A 14063-nucleotide genomic window follows, 5' to 3' on the forward strand; every position below is an offset into this window, starting at 1 on the left:
TATAGAATTGGGACATTAATAGCACTATTTGATAGGTTGTTGTGAACTTTGAAAGATTTAAATCCATGTAAAGTATTTAATACAATAATTAAAAATAGTGAGTACTCAAAATCTTAGCTATTTTATTTTACTTAAAAGTATAATATCACTTGATATCTCAAACTTAGAAAAATTTCCATTTCTCAGAGATCCTAAGCATATTTTAAAATGTTTAGTTACTATATATATGTGTATGTGTATATATATATATATATATATTCAGGGATAGGTTTTGAGAAACACAGATAATTTTCAAACAAAATAAAATTATTTTAAAAATTAATGTTCTTTGGAAGGTAATAATTGTTAGTCCTATATGTGTACATAATTTTCTTTAAAATATTGCTATACCTCAATTTATCTAGAATCCAAAATATCAGAAAGTTAAAATATCCTGGAAATGTTTCATTCTATATTCTGAAACATAGAAACATATCAGCCAAAAGTTATTTAACAAATACACTTCTAGGATATGCCTTAAAATTGATACAGAATCATTCCAAGCTCCTATAACTTCCAAATTTCTGTAAACATCAAATAGAAGAATTGATAGTTGAAACAACAGTCCTAAGATATTTCAAATACTGTATTGACTTTAGAATAAAAAATAAGCTATGGTCATTATAAATATTATTGTTGTGCTTATTTCTTTTGCTCCTAATATATAAAAATTGATAATCTAAATATGGGAGTTAAGAATAATAGCAATAATACTGATGATGACTTTCTATGAAGGGAGGGGCCATGTCTAATTTGTTCATCACTATACATCTAATGGCTAACTCAGTACTCAGCATATGGGAGGTGTTAAATAAATACTTTCAAACAAATAATTATTCATTATAATACTCACAGCTAGTGCTTTTTCAGCATCTGGTATGGGCCAGAAATTATGCTAGGTACTTCATAGGTATTACGGTAATCCTTATCAAAACCTTTGTAGTATGTAATATTATTATCTCCACTTCACAGATGAGAAACTGAAGCCTAGAATAATCAACTAACTTGTCTAAGAATACACAACTAGTGAGTGGTAGAACATAACTACAAATGCAAATCTGTTGGACTACAAAGCTGGGCATTTTTCTCTATGTCATTTTCTCTCTTAATAGCAGTTTAATAGAATTTTAAGTTACTCATTCACCAAAAACAAAGTATAAAACAGCACTTTATTGTTGAATAATACCATCTTCAATTGCTAAAATGGAAGACATATATCTGAACTATAATGGGTTACGATAGAGAGATATGTTAAGGAAAAGTGTTATTCTTATCACACTATTCTTATTCTTTCTGGAAGTTTCCTTTAAACAAAAACCAAAAAATCTCTGAGATGTGATTTTTCTACCAGTTTGAGTAAAACGTATTTGTCACATAAAGTGAACACTTTAGAAAATCTTAGTAAATGCCAGCATAGAGACGGGTCTCCCTGGACACTTCTACTTTTATACTATGCCTAAACAAGCAGCAGCATCCCTTTTACTAAGTGAAACTCAGGTTAGACACTGTAGAAGACAGAGAAGAGATATAAGTTTCCTCAGGTGAAAAAAGTGGTAACAACTTCATTTTTCAGTTGTGAACCTACTTCATGTAAAGAGAATATTTTTTTCTTCTTAGTTTTCCCATTCTCTGTTATTTAAGAGATAATTCTTTATTTTCAGATAAAAACTTATTTCTCTTAGACCAAATATCCTTTAGCCATATTTTTGGTAAGAACAAAACAATTTATAAACTATAAAATATTTATAAGTTTCCCTACTGGGAGGAGTGCTTAAGAACTTTATTAATATCTTTAAATTTTTTTTATGTCTAATATGTGTTTTGGCCCAGTTATTGTTACTTTAAGGATTTTTAAAAAACAAACAGGGAACAGAGTTGTTTTTCATAAAAACGTGTAGAGATTTGGAATTTTAGATGGGGAGAAGGCTTTGAAGGAAACACAGATAGGAATCAGAGGTAAGGAGTAAAGTAATAATGATAACAATAAAAATAATAACAGCTAACATATTGGGAATTTGCCAGTAATCATTCTAAACACTTTACATATATTAGCCCATTTAATCATCAGTACAATCCTATGAGGAAAGTAATATCTCCATTTTACTAATGAGATAAGTGAGCCACAGAGAAGTTAGATAATTTTCCCAAAATCAGACAACAGGTAAATGATAAAGCCAGAATTCAAGTACCTTAATGAATAAATCTGGCTAGGGACTAAGCCAAAATATCTGGAAAGAGACCAGGAGTTTTGAGGAAGAATATTCCCTGTGGCTGATAGAGCCAAATAATTTTCAAGAACAAAGATCTCCACTATTCAGTTTTACTTCTCTGCTGTGTAGTTTTGCAACAGAAAACACCTATCAATTATCCTCCTGAAACTTGAGTAAATGTATACCATACACAACTAATATATGTGAAAGACTTTGGAGAAACCAGGAGAAAAGGACAATACACTATGTTTAGGTACACAGAGCTTAGAGAAAAGGAAAGAGATATAAGAGGCAAGAAAGGAATATATTGAAAATTCGGAAGCAGAGAGGACAAGAAGTGATTAAAAGAAACAAATCTCTTGAGAATCCTTAGCATTGGGGAATGCTGAGTATCCCATTATTTTTAGATGAAGACCTAAACCATTTTTTAAATTATTTATTCATTTATTTAATTTATTTATTTTGGCTGTGCTGGGTCTTAGTTGTGGCATGCGGGATCTTCGTTGAGGAATGTGGGCTTCTTAGTTGCGGCCTGCATGAGGGACCTAATTCCCTGACCAGGGATCAAACCCAGGCTCCCGGCATTGGGAGTGTGGAGTCTACCCACTGGACCACCAGGGAAGTCCCAAGACCTAAACCATTTTAAGTATTAGGTAAGTGTTATGCCATAAAGCTGAAGAACAAAGATGTACCCAGGTTGCTAACACTAGAATAAGTTAAACAATTTTTTTGAAGATGAAGAATGTTTAAATATGAGCAAAACCCACAGAACGCTGATACACAGTCATTTAATGTTTAACTTTTTAATGAAATTTTGCTGCAGTGATAGATAATTAGGGACCCACTGAAATAATCAAGAATTTACACATGATGAAGAATAATTCTACTGTATACATTGGGAAATTCTCCAGGATACTATCCTCATACCTTGTTTGTTTGTTTTGTTGTTTTGTTTTGTTTTTATTTCACACACTCAGCCTGAGCAATCTCAAATACACACTTCAGCTTCAACTACCAGGTTTATGCTAAGGATTCCTACATCTGCATCTAAAACTCCCAGTTTTCTCTCCTAAGCTTAAATTCTACTTAATATCTCCCCCCTGCTTGTCCCAATGCCGTCTCATAACAAACATCTCTAAATCTGAATTCTTCAACTCTCTCCATTCTGTCCTCTTTTTATATGTCCCCCATTCTGCTGAGTGGCATCATTATCCATCCTGTCGCCTAAGCCAGAAACTAGTGAATGATCCTATATTCTTCTTTCTCACATATCCCCTGGCACATAATCAATCATCAAGTTCTGAATTTCTCTTGTACCTACCCTATTCTCTCCATCTCCATTGCCACTGCCTTAAGGCAAGCCCTCATCATCTCTCACTTGAATTATTTCAATAATTCCTTTCTTGCTTACAGTTTTCACACTCTTCAATATATCCTCCAAACCATCTGCAGAATCATACTTTTAACACACAACCTTAGTCATTTCATTTTCTTCTCAAAATTTATTTGGTGTTCCACATCATCCACTGAAATATAAGGCTTTTCATGATATAGATTCTGTATGTTCATCTATCCACATTTCCAGCAACCTTCCCCTTCCTACTTTACACTAGTCATCCTGAACTGTTAAGATTTCCTCACACATACCATCCTGCCTCATGCCTACATGCCCCTACATATAGCGTACCCTCTGACTCCCATGCCCTCCATTTATTTATACTTGTAAAGTCCTATTCATCCCTGTAGTCTGGGCACAAATGCTACCTCCTCTGAAAAGCCTTTCCTGACAGCCCAAGCAATAAGGTGCTCCATCCTCTATGTCACCAATGTCCTTTTTTAGCAACAGTATATACCTCTATTTTAGCAATACACTTACTCTATAGTAATTTGTTGAAATAATAAGCAAATGAATCAAACTAATAAATATCCGTAGAGAAAAATGTTAAAACAAAAACTAAACATTATTTAAAAATTAATGGCTAACAATGTAGAGATAAGAAATTGGAAAACACGTAGAAAGGTATAGTGTAACACAATGAAAGAGTAATCAATATTCAGCAGAAGAGAAATGTGTATACAAAACTGAACATGAACTCAGACAGAGGCTAAAAATTATCTAGGGAGGTTAAATCTAAGGAAATGAATGCAGACATTTAGAGAGAAATCAGTAGAAAAGAAAAAAGATTATCCATATTTTGAACTTAGAATTTTAAAAAGTGCCATTCTCTTCCACTTCCACAGCCAACAGTGTTTGAAATGAATAGAGAAAAATACCTGAAGAGAAAGTCAAAGACAGAAAAAAGAAGACACTTTGAAAAAGTGACTTGGAAAAGCAATCACTCTCTTGCTAGCCTTAACTAGATGGGCTATATTTTACCCAGGTTATCTGCTGGCCAACACACATCTGCAGAGAATATTTAGTACTGATAGAAGCATTGATACCAAACAACAAGCCCTGCTGCCAGAAGATGTAGAAAATCTAATATTTATCTAAATTAACTATGACATCTTTACAGAATACCCTGGGTCATTGCCAAAGAATTGTTCTGTTACCCAAAAATACATTATTAACAAGAATGATGACAAACAGAAGATAAACACTGAAAAGCACATGGACACTTTTTTACAATATGAGTTTTTATTAAAGCTCTTCCAATCGCATGTGCTTTCTGTTTTTCTGTGATATCAGAGGAACCACAGCAATACTGAGGAAACAAAAGCTGGAGGAATCATGCTCCCTGATTTCAGACTATACTACAAAGCTACAGTAATAAAAACAATATGGTAATGGCACAAAAAAACCAGACACATAGATCAATGGAACAGAATAGGGAGCCCAGAAATAAACCCATGCACATGTGATCAATTAATGTACAATAAAAGAGGCAAAAATATACAATGGGGAAAAGACAGTCTTTTCCATGAGTGGTCTTGTGAAAACTGGAAAGCTACATGTAAAAGAATGAAATTAAAATATTTTCTCACACCATATACAAAAATAAAGACAAAAATAAATTAAAGACCTAAATGTAAGACCAGAAACCATAAAAATCCCAGAAGAAAACATAAGCAGTACACTCTTTGACAAAGTCTTAGCAATATTGTTTTGGATCTGTTTCTTCAGACAAGGGAAACAAAAGCAAAAATAAACAAATGGGACCTAATTAAACTTTAAAAACTTTTGCACAGTGAAGGAAACTCAATAAAATGAAAAGACAACCTACTGAATGGAAGAAGATATTTGCAAATGATATTTCTGATAGGGGCTTAATATCCAAAATATATAGAGAGCTCATATAACTCAATAAAAAGATCAAACAACACAATTAAAAATGGGCAGAAGATCTGAATAGATATTTTACCAAAGAAGACAAGCAGATGGCCAACAGGCACATGAAAAGATGCTCAACATCACTAATCATCAGAAAAATGTAAATCAAAACCATAATGAGATATCACCTCACACTTGTCAGAATAGCTATCATCAAAAAGACAACAAATAATAAATGCTTGTGAGGATGTGGAGTAAAGGGAACACTAGTACACTGTTGGTGGTAATGTAAATTGGTACAGCCACTATGAAAAACAGTATGGAAGTTCCTCAAAAAGTTAAAAATGGAACTACCATATGAGCCAGCAATTTCACTTCTCAGTATATATCTGAAAAAAATAAAAGCATTGATTCAAAAGATAGAGGCACCCCAATGTTCACAGCAGCATAATTTACAATAACCAAGATATGGAAGAAACCTAAGTGTCCATCAACATATAAATGGATAAAGATGCTGTGATATATATATATATATATACATAACTATAAAAAAGAATGAAATTTTGCCATTTGCAACAATGTGGATGGACCTGGAGGATATTATGCTTAGTGAAGTAACTCAGAGAAAGACAAGTATTGTATGTTTTCACTTATATGTGAAATCTAAGAAATAAAACAAATGAACAAAACAAAAGAGAAACAAACTCAGAGATACAGAGAAAAAATTAGTTCTTACCAGTGAGGAGAGTGGGGGGGGGGCTAGATAGGGGAAGGGGATAAAGAGGTACAAACTACTAGGTATAAAATAAGATACAAGGATGTGATGTACAGCACAGGGAATATAGCTAATATTTTTAATTATAGTTGATTTAAATGTTACACTAGTTTCAGGTGTACAACACAGTGATTCAATATTTTTATAGATTATATTCCATTTAAATTTACTGCAAACTAATGGCTATATTTTGTGTAGTATGGACATTTTGACAATATTAATTCTTTTAATAATGAATGTGATATATGTTTCCATTTCTTTGTATCATCTTCAGTTGCCTTCATCAATGTTTTATAGTTTTCAGAGTATAGGTCTTTCACCTCCTTGTTTCAGTTTACTGCTAGGTGTTTTATGCTTTTTGATGCAATTATAAAAGGGATGGTTTACTTGCTTTCTCTTTCTGATAGTTCATTGTTAGTGTGTAGAAAACTAACAGACTTCTGTATGCTAATCTTGTATCCTGCAACTTTATGGAATTCATTTATTCTAATAATACTGGACAGTTTAGAGTTTTCTGTATATTGTATTATGTCATCTGAAAATAGTAACAGTTTTACTCCTTCCCTTCCAAACTGGATGAATTTTGTTTATTTTCTTGTCTGATTGCTGTGGCTAGGACTTCCAGTGTTAAGTAGAAGTGGTGAAAGTGGGCATCCTTGCCTTGTTCCTGATTTTAGAGAAAAGGCTTTCAGTTTTTTGCAGTTGAGTATGATGTTAGTTGTGGGTTTGTCATAAATGGGCTTTATTATGTTGAGATATGTTCCCTCTATACCAACTTTGATGAGAGTTTGTATCAAGAATGGATGTTGAATTTTGTCAAATTCGTTTTCTGCATCTATTGAACAGATCATGTGATTTTTATCCTTCCTTTTGTTAATGTGGAGTATCACATTGATCAATTTGCAGGTAATGAACCATCTTGGCATCACTAGAATAGATACCATTTAATCATGGTGCGTGATCCTTTTTCTTTATTGTTGAACTTGGTTTGCTGAACTTTGTTGAGAATTTTTGCATCTATATTCATCAGAGATATTGGCCTGTAATTTTCTTTTCTTCTAGTGTCTTTTTGTTTGGTTTTGGTATCAGGGTAATTGTGACCTCATAGAATGAAGTTGGGTGTGTGCCATCCTCTTCAATATATTGGAATAGTTTGAGCATATAGTTGTTAGCTCTTCTTTATATTAATAGAATTCCCCTTTGAAGTCATCCAGTCCTGGATTTTTATTTGCTGGGAGTTTTTTTTTTTTTATTACAAATTCAATTTCACTATTAGTGTTCAGTCTATTCAGACTATCTATTTCTTCTTGATTCAGTATTGGAAGGTTGTATGTTTCTAAAAATTTGTCCATTTTTTCTAGGTTGTCTAATTTGTTGGCATATAACCGTTCATTATATTCTCTTATCATATTTTGTATCTCTGTGATATCAGTTGTTATTTCTCCTCTTTCGTTTCTTATTTTGTTTATTTGGGTCCTCCCTCATTTCTTCTTGTTGAGCTTGGCTAAAGGTTTATCAATATTTTTTTTCAAAAAAAACAACAGCACTTGGTTTCACTGGTCTATTTTTTTTTTTGGTCTTTATTTTATTTACTTTCTCTCTGATCTTTATTATTTCCTTTCTTCTCATGACACTGAATTTTGTTTTTTTCTTTTTCTAATTCCTTTAGATGGTAGGTTAGGTTGTTTATTTGAGATTTCTCTTGTTTCTTGAGGTAGGCCTGCCTCACTATAAACTTCCCTCTTAGAACTGCTTTTGCTGATCCCATAGATTTTGGAAAGTTTTGTTTCCATTTTCAACTGTCTCAAGGTATTTTCTGATTTCTTCTTTGATTTCTTCATTGACTCATTAGTTTTTTAATAACATGTTGTTTAGTCTCCATATGTCTGTACTTTGTCCATTTTTCTTCCTGTAATTGATTTCTAGTTTTATACCACTGTGGTTGAAAAAAAATGCTTGATATAATTTCTATCCTCTTAACACATTATTGACCAGAGATGTATTAGTACGTCTTTTGTTACCTGAACATTATTGACCAGAGACGTATCAATACACTTTTAGAGAGTGATACAATTAACATCACTTTGTGAAGTTGTTAGAGCTTAAACTTGATCAAGGTTCATTATACAACTTATGATTGTCGTTATCATTCACATTTTGCTCCATTAGGTTTTTGTTCCAACTTTGTGTATGTTACAAACACAAGGTTATTCCCGTAAAATTTTCAAAAATGACACATCATGGAATTTATGTGAAGAAGGATTTTTCAGTGAATTTTATGCAGATACTTTCTCTGATTTTCTGAGTGACATATACCCTAGTGTCTCAGAAGTTGATAGTTCTTCAGAATAGAGTTCTGATTCAGATGATGTGAATATTAGACCAACAAAAAGACAAAAAAACTTAGTGATTGATTCTGATGCAGAAAGTGAAAATGAAACTCACTGTGCTGGAGAATGCTCCTTTGCTTCTACAGAAGAGTGGATTGAAGACAACATTTCACAGAAATTAGAAGACTTTACAGGTGTGTAAGGTGTAACTATTGAATGTAATAACCCACAAAGTGTTAGTGAAATAGAATTAATTTTTGGTAACGACTTTTTCAAGTTGGTCACTTCTCAAACAAACTTGTATTACCAACAGAATGAAAAATCATATAAAAAGTATGATAAGGCTTTAAAATGGACTGATGTAACCAATAGCGACATGAAGAAGTTTCTTGGATTAATAATTTTGATGGGACAAATAAGAAAGTCACACTGGAAAGAATATTGGTTGACTGATCCCTTATTTGAAACACCTATCTTTCCAAATACTGTGACCAGAAGAAAGTTTGAAGAAATAATGACATTTCTTCACTTTAATGATAACTCGGAAACTCCACTGCCTGCAGACAGAATTTCAAAAGTTAAACCTCTTTTGGATTATTTTCTACCAAAAGTTCAATCAATCTATATACCCAAATAAGAGCTATCCCTTGGTGAGGCAATGATAAAGAGGAGAGGACAACTTAGATTCAAATCCTATAATCCCGGAAAACTTACAAAATATGGAATTTTGGTCAGGATGGTTAGCGAAAATGAAACTGGATATATATGCAACATTGAGATTTACATGGGTAAAGGAAAGAAATTGCAAGAAACAGTATTATCAGTCCTACAACCTTATCTTGGTTCATGGCACCATATTTACCAAGACAATTAAGACAAAAACAGTGTCCACATCCGAAATATTGTTGAAAACTAAAACCAGAGTTTGTGGGACTCTGAGAGAATCATGGTCTACCAAACCAATTAAAGGAGAAATCTAAAAATCTACAGAGGGGAGAAATGACATTCATATATGGAAAGACAAGAGGCTAATCCGCATGGTGACAATTATTCATGACGCCTCCATAGTATCTACAGGAAAGGAAGACAGGAGGACTGGCCATCAGATAACTAAGCCCACTTGTGTATTAGAGTATAATAAATATACGAAAGGAGTTGCTTGATCCAATCAATATCTGGAAAACTTCAATATCCTCCAGAAAACTCGAAAATGGTATAAGAAAGTGAGTTTCTGTTGATATTTGAGTAATTGCAGTTTATTCAATACATTTAAAATTTATTGTAACCCTAATGCACAGAACAAAATGACTTACAAGCAATTTTTGTTAGCAGGAGGTAGAGAATGGATAACTGACCATTCTGGAGAATGCAGTGGTAGTCCCACACCTGGTCCTTCTTGTGGCATTTCTAAAAGAGCCCCCCACAAAGATCCACCTTGTCGACTATAAGGTTAAAAAAAAGAACATATTCTAGAGGAAATAATACCCACAGGACTAAAAAAAAGATGCCACCAGAAAGCATAGAGTCTGCTCTTCCAGGAGAAAGTGCAGTGAAACCTGGTATATTTGTAATAGATGTTCTGTTCCCCTGCACAGAGGTTCCTGCCATGTTGCCTACCACACTCTTAATGAAATATTAGAATGCTTTAGTAAGACATGTACAAAGTTTCAAATAAATACATTAAGTGCAAAAAAAGTTGTTGATATTTACTCAAACATGAGTGTTTCAATATTCACTTACATAACAAATTGCCAGCCACAGGCATTAGTTTCTGCAAAAGTCCCTCAGTCAATAATGTGTTAAGTTTGTTGAGACATATTTTGGGCCTAGCATGTGATTTTTCCTGAGAATGTTCCATGTGCACTTGAAAAGAATGTGTATTCTATTGTTTTTGGATGAAATGTCCTGTAGATATCTATAAGTCCAACTGGTCTAATGTGTCATTTAAGAGAATTGTTTCCTTATTGATTTTCTGTCTGGATGATCTGTCCTTTGGTGTAAGTGGAGTGTTAAAGAAGCTGCTTTTATTGTATTATTGCCAATTTCTCCCTTTATATCCTTTAATGTGCTTTATATATTTAGGTACTCCTGTATTAGGTGCATATATGTTAATAAGCATTACATCCTCTTCTTGTATTGATCCTTTTATCATTATACATTGCCCTTCTTTGTCTCTTCTTAAGGTCTTTGTTTTAAAGTCTATTTTGTCTGATATAAGCATTGCTATCCCTGCTTTCTTTTCATTTCCATTTGCATGGAATATCTTTTTCCATCTCCTCCTTTTCAGTCTGCTTGTGTCTTTAGCTATGAACAGAGTCTCTTCTAAACAGGATATAGATGGGTCCTGTTTTTTAACCAATCAGCCACCCTATGTCTTTTGATCAGAATATTCAGTCCATTGATATTTAAAGTGATTATTGATAGGTATGTACTTACTGACATCTTGTTACTTATTTGTGTTTCTTCTCTGTTCTTCTTCTTTAAACACAGTCTAAATGATCTACATTTTTTTTACTCCCCTTGTACACATTTTGTGTCTTTGATGTCATATTTTACATCTTCATGTTTATCCCTTTATTGTTTATTGTAATCATAGTTGATTTTACATTTATTTTCTTTTACTCTTTGTACTAGCTGATTGAAGTGGTTGATCTTCAGCCTTTACTATATGTATCTTTTGCCTCTTCTAGTAGGATTTTTCTTTTCCTATAGATATTTATTTCTTGCTATATCCTTTACTTTTTGACTTAGAGAAGACATTTTAATATTTATTTTAGGGTAGATTTAGCATGAATGAATTCTTTTAGTTTTTGCTTGAGAAGTTCTTTATCTCTCCTTCAATTCTAAGTGATAATCTTGCTGGTGGAGTATCCTAGGTTGCAGGTTTTTCCATTTTGGCACTTTGAATATACCATGCCACTCCCTTTGGCCTGCAAAATTTCTGCAGAAAAATCAGCTAATGGCCTTATGGCAGTTCCCTTTTATATGACTTTTTTTTCTCTTATTGCCTTTAGAATACTCCTTTTACCTTTAACTTTTGCATTTTAATTATAATGTGTCTTGCTGTGGGTCTGTTTGTGTTCCTTTTGTCTGTGACTCTCTGTTCTTCCTGTATCTGAACATCAGTTTCCTTCTTCAGGTTTGGGAAATCTTCAGCCATAATTTCATCAAATACATTTTCAACATCCTTTCTCTTTCTCTTCTCCTTCTGGGACCCCCATAATGCAAAAGTTGGTATGCTTGATGTTGTTCCAGAAGTCTCTTTAACCCTTGTCATTTTTAAAATTTGATTGTCTTTTTGTTGTTCTGATTGGGTGATTTCCATTATTCTATCTTCCAGATCACTTATGCATTCTTCTGTATCACTTAGTGTGCTGTTAATTAATTCCTTTTTCATTTATCATATTCTTCAGTTCTGACTGATTATTTTTTATATTTTCTAGTTTCTTGTTAAAATTTTCACTGTGCTCATCTATTCTTTTCCCTAATTCAGTTAGCATTCTTATTACTAATGCTTTGAACACTTTATCTGGTAAATTATATTTTTCTGTTTCATTAATTGTTTTTTCAGTGGTTTTCTCTTGTAATATCAATTGAAATAAATTCCTCTGTCTTCTCCTTTTGCTTAGCTTTCTCTGTCTTTATGAAATTAAGTGAAACAGTTACTTATTGCGCTCTTGAAGGGGTGTCCTTATGTGGGAGCATCACTATAGAGTCTGCATGTGCCCAGTGGATTTGGTGAGAGAGCTAGATTTGACGTGTGCATGAGTCACATCTTTCCCAGTGTATGCTGGCAGCTATCACCTTTGTAGGAAGTGGGGCTGGAGATGGAGGGGTTAGGGCCAGAGCCAGCTGTGATTTGGAGCTTCTCTTCTCCTCCGTAGCCAGCACCAGACTATTGATTGCAGGGGTGGGTCCCAAGTTACTGGAGAAGAAGCCCTGGGTGTCAAGTCTGAGCCAGCTCTGCTACATTTGTGTACTCTCCACCTCCGAGCACCAGCACCCTCGCCCCAGAGGGGAGCAGTGCTTGAGCAAAAGAGTCTGCTGTGGGTTTTTGGCATGGGTCTAGGCATAGCTTGTGGTGGCTCTGGCCACATTCAGAGACCCAGACTTCCTCTGCTGCACTGCCTGCATAAGTGTCAGTAATGGCTGTCCCTACGCTGCTCAGATGCTGCTCGAGGTCTGAGCTGCTTTTGTCCCACACAGTTGATCTCTCCTCTAAGCTATGGCAGTCCTTGCCCAAGTGTGGAGGTCATGAAGCAAGTGGGTCTGGAACAGGCACTCATCTCAGGCTGGGGCACATGCCAGAATGGTCATGGGAAACTGACCAGCATCCTATGCAGTTTCAATCCTCCCTCTCGGCTCTGTTTCAGGAGCAAACAAGTGTGTGCACATTCCTCATAAATGAATTCCAGGTTTCCCACAGCCCGCTTGTTAGTCCCACTGGCCCTCCAACTAGCCAAGGGGACTCATCTTCCTAGTGTCAGACTCCAAGACTGGGGCATCCAATATGTGGCTCAAACCACTCACTCTACAGGGATGATCTTCACCCATGTAATTGCCCTCCTCTTCTTATGCCTCCTAGGGGCACAAGTCCTGACTTGATCGCTTCGCTTCCCTTCCTACTCAATTCCGTGTGGATATTTCTTGCAGCCTTGGTTGTACAGGAATCTTTTTGCAGTCTCCAGTTAGTTTTCAGTGAGAATTGTTCCGCATTCAGATGTATTTTTGATGTGTTTGTGGGGGTAGGTGAGTTCCATGTCCACCTACTCCACCATCTGGATCCCATCTTAGTGGAGATTCAAGAGGGAAACTGCCACAGGAATCAGTGCTGGAGTAGGAAAACTGGAACTGTAATTGATGAATTGCTGAAGGCTCAATGTAGACAACTCTGAGAGTTAAAACCTCCAGGAAGAACCAGTCCTGATTCAGTATTAGAGCAGGTTCCTTACAATATTGTGAGATTTACCTCCAGGAATTTGGCAAGGATTCTACAGTAAATATTGGAGAAAATCCCTCCTGCTTCCCAGAAGGAGAAGGGAAAAAGAACCATTTTGAAAAATCATAGCTAATATTTTATAATAACTTTTAAAAAATGGTGAGAGGAGTCAAAGTTATTTAACTTGAAGAATTTTTGAGGAAACAAAATGTTAGTCTGAATATGAAAAAAGAAGGAAGAAAGAAGGGGCCAATGAAGGAAAGGGAAAGAAGGAGAATATTCACAGCAGGTATCAATAGCTGCCCTGAAATATTTAGAAGGCCATTTTATTTTAAAAAAAAGGATTTAGGATTTGTCTGTAGGACACAATGAGACAAAATTAAGACTAACAAATTGATGTTACCCTAGAAATATATTTCAGGTCAATTTGAGGAAGGCCTCTTGAATAATCAGAGATCTATAAAGAGATGATGAGTTGACCTCAGTCATAGGTTAAGGG

This window comes from Eubalaena glacialis, chromosome X (genome assembly GCF_028564815.1).
Source record: "Eubalaena glacialis isolate mEubGla1 chromosome X, mEubGla1.1.hap2.+ XY, whole genome shotgun sequence".
Classification (NCBI taxonomy): Eukaryota; Metazoa; Chordata; class Mammalia; order Artiodactyla; family Balaenidae; genus Eubalaena; species Eubalaena glacialis.